Source organism: Lingula anatina, chromosome 2 (assembly GCF_051362555.1).
Source record: "Lingula anatina isolate TDL-2025a chromosome 2, LinAna3.0, whole genome shotgun sequence".
NCBI lineage: Eukaryota > Metazoa > Brachiopoda > Lingulata > Lingulida > Lingulidae > Lingula > Lingula anatina.
This window is the reverse complement of record NC_141768.1, coordinates 34,363,082-34,375,973: the sequence shown is the minus strand read 5'-3', so window position 1 is coordinate 34,375,973 and position 12,892 is coordinate 34,363,082. Positions and strand designations below refer to the sequence as shown.

The 12,892-nt window shown below is 34.9% G+C and overlaps 1 protein-coding gene and 1 long non-coding RNA gene across 6 annotated transcripts in view; both read right to left on the bottom strand.

Annotated features, from left to right (window-relative positions):
- LOC106178012 (mitogen-activated protein kinase kinase kinase 3) overlaps positions 1-12,892 on the bottom strand; it is a 32,375-nt gene that overhangs the window by 16,985 nt on the left and 2,498 nt on the right. Inside the window, exon 1 of one of the 2 annotated variants that reach the window (XM_013560991.3) lies at positions 3,466-3,862. The exons of the other annotated variant lie outside the window; for it this stretch is intronic. The gene's annotated coding sequence lies outside the window, so the exon portion shown is untranslated. Of the gene's footprint in view, positions 1-3,465; positions 3,863-12,892 lie in introns of those variants that run through there. 2 annotated transcript variants of the gene reach the window in all.
- LOC147763635 (uncharacterized) lies at positions 9,175-12,047 on the bottom strand. 4 transcript variants are annotated; one of them, XR_015333096.1, is made up of 4 exons: positions 11,843-12,042; positions 10,325-10,417; positions 10,142-10,215; positions 9,175-9,918 (listed from the first exon to the last, which is right to left on the bottom strand). It is a non-coding gene; the product is annotated as an uncharacterized LOC147763635 (long non-coding RNA). The 4 variants fall into 4 exon arrangements; XR_015333095.1 differs by having other exon boundaries at positions 10,142-10,417; positions 11,843-12,047; XR_015333097.1 differs by lacking the exon at positions 10,142-10,215 and having other exon boundaries at positions 11,843-12,037.

Sequence of the window (12,892 nt, the reverse complement as noted above, 5' to 3'; positions counted from 1 at the left end):
AAAAAAATACCAAGGAACTAAATCCGAGTCTGATTTAATCAGTGTTCCAAGAAGTTGTACTGGAACATCTGAATGCAAAGCCAGTGCTATATGGACATATTTTCCATCTCAACTCTTCTTTTCAACTGCAGGATGAAAAATGTTTGGGATGAGAAGTAACAGACACAGTCATGTGTCTGAAAAATACCTGGACCTCTTCCTTTTTCTGGCAGAACCATTCAGGAATTAATAAACTGTTTACTACTGAGACTGCACCTGGTCCTGACAGCTGGGGGAATCCGACACTTTCACTGACTCAATATATACTTATACAACATACTTACCAATTAAAAATGGGGCACATTTCACATTTTCTCCTGGTTATTAAAAAATAGATCCCTGGAGAAAAACTTATATGCCGCAAAAAAAGAACATATTTTCAATCAATGTCAGATCTACTGTGCTATTTCTACAGTGTGCGGGGCCTGTGCTGGAATGCACTCTTTATTAGTCTTAGTTGGGTCTTCACGCAAGATCAAACTCCATGAAAGCCTAGCAGAGCCAGCACTTCAAAGAATCACCTAAATAAATCATCTGGCCTTCTAAAGGGGAGAATAATATTGTTGCATTTTTCTCGCTCTTGCTGCATGCTATTTAGTACTGATACTGATCTGTTGTAGCCTGCACCTATATGCCGTAACCACAATAAAAAGAGACTCCACATTATGCTCCATCCATGCGATGAATTCCGCTTCTTTTCTATGGGAATATTGTACTGATATCTTAATAAACTTAAAAGGTTCGTGATGAATTAATAAAAATGCTTTTCCCTGTGGGAAAATTATTAAGAGTTACTAATGAACTGGATGTCATTTATCTTTATCACAATTTTTATGTGAATTTTTTATAACTTTTGAATATGCTTACATTTCGGAATTGTATACCTATTCAAATTATATATCAAATATTTACAGCTTATAGCATAGAAAGAAAGCAGAAAATATCGTAAATGAGCAAAAACATTCATTAGCTTGGTAGTTGGGTCATAAATGAAAATTATCAAGTTGAAACACAAGCCGAAAGTATACTTACAAGCAGAAAATATCGGTTTGATAACACTTTTTCCAAGAAAATTGAAACAATGATCTTGGGTATTTCTCCAAGTTATACTATTGAAACTAAATGGTGGAATTTAGTCAGGTTTTGTGCAAAAAATTTTAAATGCATTTTAAGGGTGTTGAGAAACATCACATGTATATGAATAACAAGGCCTTCATCTGCTGTCCTTATGATGGCACTTTGCCTTTCTCTACATATGCACTAGTTCACATTAACCCATCAATCACTTATTACATTTTCTGAGCTAGACTCACTACTTTCTGGCCAGACTCCTGAAAAGGACGCCTCTACAATATTCTATATAGGTGAAGTCTCTCCAGGAAAAACCTATTTAACAGATTGGTGCCAGTTATACCCAACTCTTTTCTTTTCTTTTCAAATATTTCATTTTCCTTTATCACAAAGTGGTGTTTAATACCATTTCCGAATTCCACTTACTGTAGACACAAAATTTTACATGGGGTCTTGCAGTTGCAGACAGTAAGGCTGCATTCACATGCAATGTCTATTTTCTAAATTCTATTTTCTATTCGCGGTATGTCTTATGATCACGGTATGTGCCCTGAATATCCCGCGGCGTAATTACTGGCAGCGCGAGCCAGTTACTATAAGTTACTATAAGTAACTGGCTCGCGCTGCCAGTAATCACGCGGCGGGATATTCAGGGCACAGACAGTGATCATAAGATAGCGCGAATAGAAAATAGAATTTAGAAAATAGACATTGCATGTGAACGAAGCCTAATAAAGCCATAGACATACTAGCTGTTCTATCTTTGAAATTGTACCAATTTACCCGAAAAACAGTCAGCTCTATAAATTGCAATTTAAATACCATTTAGATCTATGCATTAGACAATCACATAACTGTTGAATGTGGTGGTTACACATTGCCATAATGGCATGCTTTACCAAGTGACCTTGAAAAAAAAGGTCAAGGGTCACAATCAAGGTCATATCATGTGAAATCTTCAATTGTCACTTATGCAACTTTTGTAGCAAATGTGAGTCAGTTTCTATGGGAATAAAGATAATCAAACTTTAAACCTAATGAAAACCAAGTATTCTAGTTGTCATATTTCATATATATATATATATATATATATATATATATATATATATATATATATATATGTCCTATTTACTTGTTAATTGGAGACAAAAAGGAAAATTGTTGCTCACTTCAAGTGCCCAATCAAATGCAACAATTGTCAATCTTTTTTCTCTCATGGTCTCAAACTTTCTTTGAAATTTTGGTTCAGGCCTATAAACATGCACCAACTGACCCCAACATCAGTTAGGTTTGCTGGTTAAATTCTACTTGGCTTTATAATTTGGATGCTAGGCGCTCTGCAGTTTCTAAGAATAAAGGGTACCTAACAAGATGCAGTGCGGAAATGCCCAAGGAGAAGTCACAGAGACTTGAAGCACCAACAGTTCTAAAATAGTGGAAATGTACTTTACAGAGGACTAGTTTATTTTTCTAAAAAAATATCCAAATCTGAAACTTACTGTAAAAGGTCAAATCAACTTCTTTATGTGCTAATAAAATTACAGTTGAAACAACAACTGAATAGCTAAAATTCTGTGCATCCACACGTTTCACCATATCAGTCCAATTTGAATGTGTTCATGCAACAGCTAAATCAAATACATGTCTTCTGTCACAGGTGTTCAGTGCATGATAGCTAGATAAAGCTCCCTCACACATTATTCTATTACATTCAATCTCTAAGCTGACACTGCAGGCACATCTATTCAGATCTGCCTGAAATAACTGCCGTCACCCTGAGCTGATACGCACTACCAAAGGTCACTCTCTCTCCGTCCTTTAAGCTGACCACTATCTACTTAATGACCTACCGTTCCTGACCATAGGGATGACTAAACTGTAATAAGTTCACTTTTTTCCTGATTCCTTCATCAGTTTGATTGTTAGTGTGATAAAAGCACCTGGGTATCTTTCCGTATCACAAGCACTTTAGTTTTATTCTTTCGCTAGCTTCGTGGTTTACAAAGGACCTCTAGTTGAACATCAACTTTAGCTATAACTGCTGAACATATTTGCTGTCTAAATTACAATTAACATATATTCCAGCAGCAATGTTGTGATACAAATGCTGAAAATTGCAATAAAGGGACAAGTTTTGAAGAAAATAAATTGATTGGGGCCATTTTAAAATTTTTCTCAGCATTTATTGTGTAACATGACTGCCTAGAAAGTTATAACTCCTTACTTTAAAAACTTCAAAACAGAGGAGGAATACCACTATTACAATTTTTTTTGCTATTGGTTTTGACACTTCTCACACGCACAAAAAAATGAATGTTGCGAAAAGACGATGTGAATTTTTATATGCCTCCCTACCTTTCTTACATAGTCAATCAATGTTTTCAAGTAGAAGAGCAACAGTCAAGTCAGATTTGGTAGCTGAATACCAAGCCTGCATTATGGTAGTGGCCACATTGCTACCATGCTTTTAAAATCCTACACTGTCAACTTGGTGCTGCGTACTGCTAGAGAAGGCTGCTGCAAAAATTGGAGCAAGCAGAGATGGTGGCAGCAAGTTCCCGTACAAAAATCTCCTTTGCACCTGTACTGTACTCCTACATGGCCTCCATTCTCAGTCCTAAGTACACAGTTTATGAAACCACTAACCAAGATCAATCTCAAGTTATCAGCACCTTGCCATGGTTCATGCAATCCCAGTCATTTTAATAAGCATTACCAGACCTAGACGTGTTGACAAGTGCTGCCCTCTTGCAGCAAATATCTAAACTGGGTAAGCTGTCATTTCCACAACCAAACATATGGAACCCAGAGAAACCGGGTCACTCAAGGCTGCAATTAACAGCTGATAAATGAGGGAGGGGGCAAGTTTAAATGCTACATAGAAACTGAATGAAATCTCATCAGAACATTTTCAATGAGTCATATACTAGTAAATAATTAGTTTTTTAAAAGTCCTACTGTTCAGTGTGCGAATCGTGTTACATATTTCAGCACAAATGGAATTCTTCAAAGAACAGAACAAGAAACTGCTACTGTGGTTTAAAGAGCAATTCAAAGCAATTTTCTATTCATTTTACAAGTAACTTGACCACATAATAATTTTAGTGTATAAAAAAGGTTGAAGTTCACAATGTTCAATTCTTTTTTCATTTTTTTTCAGTATACGACCTGGTTCACATGCATTATATTTTGAAATAAATTAAGTATTAAACCTTCATATGCATTAATACACTCTTCTTTTAACCAAATAGTTTAGATCCATGTTTACTCAAATATACAGTTAGACTAGATTCCTCAAAAATAAATAAATAAATAAATAAATAAATAAATAAATAAATAAATGCTATTGCCTTGTCAACACATGTCAATAGCTTTTGCAAAAACTTAATAGTTAATTTGTAATTTGTGCCCCCCCCCCTCAATTATTGTGGCCATATTTGTGTTGATACAACCCATTTTAATAGTATGTCAGTGTCCTCCCTGAAGACAACACAGTAAAAATAACTTTCTAGTTGTTTATGCCTATAGGATATCATAGTATAGTTGTGAACATAATCACCTTACTGCTTCTATCTCTTGGGCATGACATAATGATAAAGAAAGCCAGTACTTAATACATTGTATTTGTATAAGATAGAGAACACCTGGCAACGAACAAAAAAGATGTTTACATCCATCTTATTGATGCTACAAAATAACTTCACTTGTGAGAAACCCTAAAACTCTAAAATTACTTTTGTAAAAATAAGGTAAATTTTCATTAACAAGTGCATTCCACCAACTCTCCAACCAACTAATTATGTGTGCCTTCATGCTATCCATGGAACAGACTTCAAGTCCGCCATAATTCATCTTTCATTATGCAATACACAAGCACTTCAAATTCTAACAATGTAAAGGTGACTCAAATTCTGGATATGGACAGTTAGGGGAGAAAAAAAAAACCCTCTACTACCTGAGCATGGTACGTATTGTGTAAGGAGTGCAGTGTGCCCCCAAGCGAGCTGTCAGTTTTCATGAATGGTTTCCGTCTGACCCTTGTTTTTCACTATATTCTGGCCAGAGCTGTTTGGATGCTGATGATTTGTTGGGTGTTGGTAATGATGGGCAGCAGCCTGCACTGGCTATAAAACCTACCAGACAAAATTTCGCTCTTTTTTCTTTTTTAAATCATTGCTGAAAAAAAAATACCAACACTAACAAGATTTTTTTTAATCTGAGTCTAAACATGTTAAATTTTTCTCAGTGACTTAGAAAATATCATCAAACTGCAGCCATAAAAAGTGACAATATTTAATTAATTTTTTTGTCAAAATGATCTCAGTAAACTAGGCCTAATTCTATCACACCCACCAAGTCATACAACATTCAATTCACTAATGACACCAAATTGCTAACAATATTTCAAAGTATGATCACAACCCACCACCACCACCAATATTAAACTACTAGTAGTATATCAGAGAGGTGGAGGCCCCTCCTGAGCATGTACCAACAGCTAGATTTGGGCTTGATATTGGAGCAATATTACATAACAAGTATTATTAGATGTTAAATTTTCTGAATGAGAAGCAGACTTTAGAGGGCAAATATATTTAAATTGTGAAAGAATCGCAGGTTATCATTACATGCACACTGACAAAAACAGATGTGAAAAAGAAAAATATAAAGTTATGAAAAAAATCATAAAAGGGATAGCTCTAAACTGTTGAAATCTGTTAATGAAAAAATATCAACTAACCCTTCATCATATATAGGTGTATACAAAGTTTTCACACAAGCAGTTCTTGCATTTAGAAGTGTTCAAATACCACTTTTATACAAGAGGTGTCCAAATAGCAAAATTATACAAATAAAATTTATCATATAAAGGTTCTAGTAACTATAACAGAAATACTTCCTTATCACATGGTGAACAACATAATGCTATGCAAAAAGGTCCTACTAAAATAAACCTACTTCTGAAAATGCAGTGTCTACAAAGCCCTTATACTAAGGAGCAAAGTGACTCCTGCAGCTGCAGCAACACAGGCATACTGAAAGACATCGGTTGAGATTCTATTTGCAATACCCAGTGTAATACATCCCAACAACCTGCCTCCTCTTTACTTACCTGGCATAAACTATGAACAATCAAATGGAGAAACATCACTTAATCCAATTTCAAAGTCACAAAACTAATCGAATACTCCACAAAAACTTTGATCAAATTGAAACACAAATATCCACTGGCAGACATTTTACTAGCTATATACAGTATGAACAGATAAATAGCCCCAACTAGCACATTGTATGCCTTGCAAGCAGCAATCTGCGTGTCCACAGTGACAGGATACACTTTATCACTGCCAGCCAGCAGCCTCCTCACTACATACGCTCTGTTTTGTCATTAGGAAAGGAGCAATTTATTTTCAAGAAATATTGCCATCCGGCCTTTGGATGTATTGGATGAATGGATGCCTCCTCCATTACTCCAGGGTTATGTTTGGGTAATCTAGAACAATGACACCATTTAGATTTGCTGTATTGTGATGAAAAAGGTCTACTTTTTTGGAGTCGTAAAAATGTCACCATTTTATGAAGCTTATCGGTATATAAACAATGTGACAGTTATTAGTCAAATGGTGTGCTGTGAGGAAACCTTTAAAATATCCGCCAGCTTCAGTACCCAGATGGCATGAGTTTATCCTGACGTTGCCTGATATGGTATGAAATATGGACTACCTGTTTCAATGAGAATGAACTGTACTACTTCAGTAGATAGGTACAAGTATCATGTATTTTGCCATATAAGGAAAAATTAGCTGCGTCTCTGCGCACGTTGTCACAAAACCCACACTGCATTTCATCTATAAGCCACCTGCACCTTTCAAATAGACTGTGCATGTGCATGCATGCAAGTTTATAAGGAATTAAATGATCGTTGTATAAAACACCCACATCTATCCCACATGAAGAACTGCATTATTCACATTCCATTTACCTTACAGTAGACTTCTAACTATTTATTTAAGAACAAAATGAAATATCCCTGTTTCTCAGCAGCAGAGCTGTCTTATCAGTGCAGTATCAAAGCAGAAGGGCTACTGTCTCATTGGCAGAACAGAATAATATTTTTCTTTGGCCAGTGAACTTTGATTTAATAAAAAAAAAATCCCTATCTGATGTTTACTTAAAGGAATAATGTAAGACAAATCAAAGTAAATACCAGAGCTTTTTTAAAAATTTTTTTGGAGACTTAAAAAATCAATTTTGTAAAAATGCAAGTTGCCAGCTACAAATATATATATATGAGGATGACTTGAAATGTAAATAATGTCACAACTGAAAAACACACGTGAAAATAAGAATCATCGAAAAGGTCTCCTTACTTATTTTATATGCACTTCCCCAAAGACCCATTTCTTTTTTCTTAAATTCTTCTCTATTAACATAACTCATAAACTAAAAGAAATTCTGTTCCCATATCAATAAAATTCACTCCAGATCTGCCCAGTTCAAAACAAAAGGCTCATTAAAGTAAAAAAAAAAAGAACTTTACAATTGGATCTTAAAATGGGCCCTAAAACTAGGCCAGTATACTGACTAACCTAACGCATAACCAAAATAAAGGATCAACTTCAATTGGCAAAATATCAGAATATTTGGAAACAAAAGCTGTCTATCAGCTTGTCTGAAGATTTCTGACATAAACACAGAGACAGATGGAGACGTGGAAATGGTCGTGGACTAGTGATGGTATAATTAAGAGAATAAGGGCATGTTGAAAAAAAAGAAAGAAAAAACATAATTTCCATGATTAAGTGATAAAATAGTCCATATCACATAAGGAAAGGTAAGAGGGTGAGCCCCATCCATCATTACTGGATTCTTTACTTAAGAGTATATATGCTGCTAGCTTGTGTACTAAAACTTCTAATAACAGGCTCTACCATAGAACAACACTAAATGGCAAACCTAGTCACCACTTGGATTACAATTATATATACCAAAAAAGTTTGTTTTTTATTTTGGAATTTTAAGTCTCTTATTATCTTTCAAGTCTCATTCCTCCAAAAATCGGACTCTCGTCTTCACCTCCCACTACTGGGCTGGTTTTATTGAGTGAACCCAAGGAGTTATAACAGAAGGAGATTACACGCAAGCCTTTCTATTGTCCGATGTCTGTTACGGTGGGCGGAGCTAGCTACGGGGGGCCTCCGGTCTCAAGGTTTCGTCTGCGTGGCTCTCCTCAGCTTGGAGATAAATTTCATATGCGTTATTTCGCGTTAGAATTCGAGATCAGTTATGTCAAAGCGCCGCTGTATGCTGACGATTTTTTCACAGGTAATTATTTGGACGATGTGCTGGAAGGGAACGATATCATAGAAAGCGATTATAAGGTGGTGACTGAGGATGGTCGCCATGAGCTTTTTTTAGTCGGTGATAGATGGCTTTTTTATGGCACAACCCGGTGAAAAATCACCAAGGAGAAGTCAAAAGAAAACGTCCCAACTGTGGTTTGTGAAAATGACATTCAAGTGAACGTCTGTCCTCACTGCCAAAGGACATAATATTTACGTTAAATTAACGTTTGGAACCTCCTGCCCTTGGGTCCCATAAACATATACATTGTGACAGTGCCTACGCTTTGTGTCTGGTTTTAAATTTCTTAAAGTATTTTTTCTCTCACTCGGTATAATTTTAATATTATAATGCATTTAATTCAAATTTTAATCCAAGGTTGAGGCAATGCCACGACACGTCAGTTTACTGAATACCCATTATAAATTTCTTTATCTTGGAAATTTCCCATTTTTTCAGGATTATTTGACACGTACTAACACTGTTCATATTTGTCGGTAAACAAGTGCACAGTGCTATACATTAAGAATAATTTTAATTCATTCATAAATATATTTATGTACAAAATATATCAGAAATTTTAGTATTCACTGAGCTCTTTAAAGTGAAACAAATAAAGATGAGAATATTGAATTTCAAACTATTATTTACTATATTAACTTAAAATATCTTTTAAGTTAACTCTATACTCAAGCACTCTATACTCATGAAAGTAGCATCTGTGAGTAAAACTATTTTATTATATCAATAGAAGAACAAAAACAAAAATTTTACACATAAGCAGTAATAAATGAAGTCATAAGAATGATTAAGTTGCTACAGTTTTCCAGTTTTATGCAGTCTATGATGGCATTTTTTTCAACCGTGCAAATAGAAATAATTATATTCTTTTTTATCTGACTTGCTGATACCAGTCTGTGCCAGATACTATTCCACTTACAGGCCAGCAAAGTCTGAGAATCTAATGGGCCGAATGAAAAAAAAAAATCCTAGAAGATAAAGTGGTTAATTCTTACAAATAGGATAAAAAACATGGGATTTTCAAAAGGTTATTATAGATCAAGACAACACTTAGTAAGAACATTTATAAAATGTAACAGCTGAAAAAATTAACTGGTAAATAAGCAGTAAGTGACTGCTTTAAAGAAATTTCACTGAAACAGAAATTTCACTGGCAATCAGGTAGACTGTTATACCATGGCACTCAACAATTTATATATAGGTTTTGAATTTTTTTCCACGTTACAGTAACATAAAATTTTTGTCCACTTTTGCAATGTATAGAGTCAGTTAGGTGACTGAAAATATTTTAAAATGTCATAAAGGAGCACTATTAATTTAATGCAATCTCTGTTGGCCAATCTTATCCAGTTTCTTCTCCAAAAAGGACAACTCAAGTGAGAATTTCTTCAGGGCCTTTTCTTCTGCCTTGCTAATGCCATACCACTCAGAAAAGAGAGAAACCTGTAGGTTAGAAAAAAAAACATAATAATAGCATTATGAACTACTAGTATCCATGTAGACATTATGGAATTACGCAGTGAAGTTTAATGTGTCTTGTTATGACTTGACTGAAATAATGTTCACCACATAAATGAACAATTTACAACTAAATTTATATAGAACATCAAGATTCATGATCACAAGCTAATAACCCCAAGAAATTGAAAGAAATTGTACTTATTACAAGAAATTATTTAAATCCGCCCTGGTTCCTACTCTTCTGACAGGACAAAAAGGGGATTTCAGAGAGGCTGGTTGCTAAAAGGAAAATGCCCAAGGTTGTTGTATTTTGAAAAAAAAATTAAAAAGGGTACTGTTGTTAGTGAATGTTTAATGCATCTTAGGCATTATGACAAAAGTAACTTACCCCAGACACACTGACCTCCTTTTTTCATTGACATATTTTAATTTTTTCCAGCCTGACCATAATTCATATATTCAATGCAGCCTTCTCCCATATCTATAATAGAAAAAAAAAACTTGAGTAGTGTTAAGATATGCATGTCAAATTCATTATCAATTTTGAGAGAATTTCTGTTTCAACACTACAAGATGAAATATTTAATTTCAAGTAATGAATAAACCTTAATAGAGTTCTATTCTTTTGTAACCACCAAGGCAAAGCTTCTTTCTTAAAATGAACTGAAACATCCAAGCTTGCCACCTAACATGCCAAAGTAGTGAAGTATAATTTAAGCAGAGAAGCAAGTACCCCTTAATTATAGAGGTGTCTTACACAATAAGGTGTGTCTTACACACCTTGACTCAAAGAGAGATGTGTACAATGTAGTGAGATAACAGGTAAAGTAATTGTTGGAGCCTAGGTGAACTTAAAACCTTAAGACTTTAAATTAAGAAGCACCAGGATTCATGTGTGTTCTTTTTTCAAAGGTTTAATATGAATTAAAACATATATAATTATGTAAAAAGAAGACTAAATAAGTTAAAAATAACTATGCCAAAGACACTGTGAAGTCAAACTTCCTGTTAGACCGCCATGATGGAAAATGCTGGGTGGAGGCAAAATTTTCCAGTCAAAAAAACTGAGCACTTTACTTTAACAACAAAGTTACCACTCCAAAGCCACCCACCATGGTGAGAAGAAAAATGATGACCAACTGTCATGATAAGTCTTTTTAGATTTAAACATGAAAAAGGTAAAGGCCAAAATGGTACATTTACCCATAACACTAGAGTAAAAAATTGGTATTCTGAACAAATCAGGTCATTTTTTTCAAGAAATATTGGAGCAGTATCCATGCAATATATACCACGCCACGACCAAGATGTTCAAGAATCTAAACACACCAAATTTTTTTATAATCTTGCATTTGAAAAGTACAAAAAGCGGTAAGGCTTTTGGCCGTAACAAGCGTAACACTTTTTGATCGGAACTCATGAAAATTGTCAATTGTCGTATCCAAGCTAGACCACATGTAAAATCGCAAAAAAAACAATACTGCTCAAGCAAGTGTGTTGCACACATAACAATTAGTTAAATTTTATGACTGTCATGTGACACAAGTTTTAAAAAGTAGGAGGAAAATGTCTTTTGGAGTAATTTTTTTTTCGAAATATTAACAAGATGGCGGCTTAAGCATCTGCTTGTTATTCGGCTATTGAAAGTGCACCCAAGTTTTATTCTTTGCTATTGCCACAAATTACTTAACATTTGCAACTGTATAAAGACCAAACTTTCTTCATCTGATACTATATTTATAGGCACTTGTTATGAGTGGGAAATATTTTTCGTGCAATATTTATTCTCCACACACCACCTCGCGAGATCAACGTGTAGCTGGACACTTACACAGTGAGACCCTACGACATAAAAGTTGCAATTTATCTTCATATTTCGTGTAGTTATGCATTTAAAAGCACTTACCTGTTTTTTGAAAACCTTGTCCAACGTAATATCATATAAATTCTGTATTTCTCTCATTTTTTAGAAACTTGGGACTCCGTTTCTGTTTCTGTCCTCAAAAATCAACAGACGAAGGCACAGATACTAACAAACGAGATTTAAACGAGAGTAATTAAGCGTAACAGAGATAGGCATCCATTGTTCTCTGGGTTCTATTCATTCCGACCAATGAGAGACCGTAATACGGACTCCGCCCCCACGCGTGTAATCTCCTTCTGTTATAACTCCTTGGTGAACCTGAATTGGTGGTTAATGAATTTGATAACAGCATACTTAGTGTGTGTAGCTCTTCACTGTGCCACGGCAATGTTGACACTGCGTGGGAAGTATTGTAGACACAACTTTTTCATTGCATATTTTAATGTCTCTTGCCAGGATGGGTGTTAGGCTGAAAACTGTCACAAAAGTGGGTTAAGGGCCTCAGACAACTACTGTTAAGTGCTGACCAAGTCCGACAGGGGCCACTATTCTAAATGACCACTATTTAGCATGACTATTTAACAGTGTTTACACAACCTAAGTACCTGTATCAAGACTAAATAAGTAATAACCTTTGTCAGCCTCAACACTCTATTAAACAGTGGGATAAAGTCTTAAAAATAAAAACAGAAAAAATACACAAAATTAGCTAATGGACATATTAACACACAGAAAATAGGATGGAATCTGTGTGGAAACAGTCAATTCTTTACACATGTTATGACAGGCAAGGTAAAACTATCTCACTTGAATTTTCGTAGGTTAAGGTTAACACAGTGTTTTATTGATATGTCACACAAAAATGCACATAGTGACATAGGCAGCTTGTCACATACACAGAACGTGTTCGAGTTCATTAAGTTAATACCTGCTTTCATACTATATGTATTTATGAGAGAGAGAGAGAGAGAGAGAGAGAGAGAGAGAGAGAGAAAGAGAGAGAGAGAGAAATTGCCTAGAGAGGTTTCTCACTGATACAGAAATACATTCCCAGTAAATAAGACTGCTACAGGGTTATCCAGGATTGTTTAT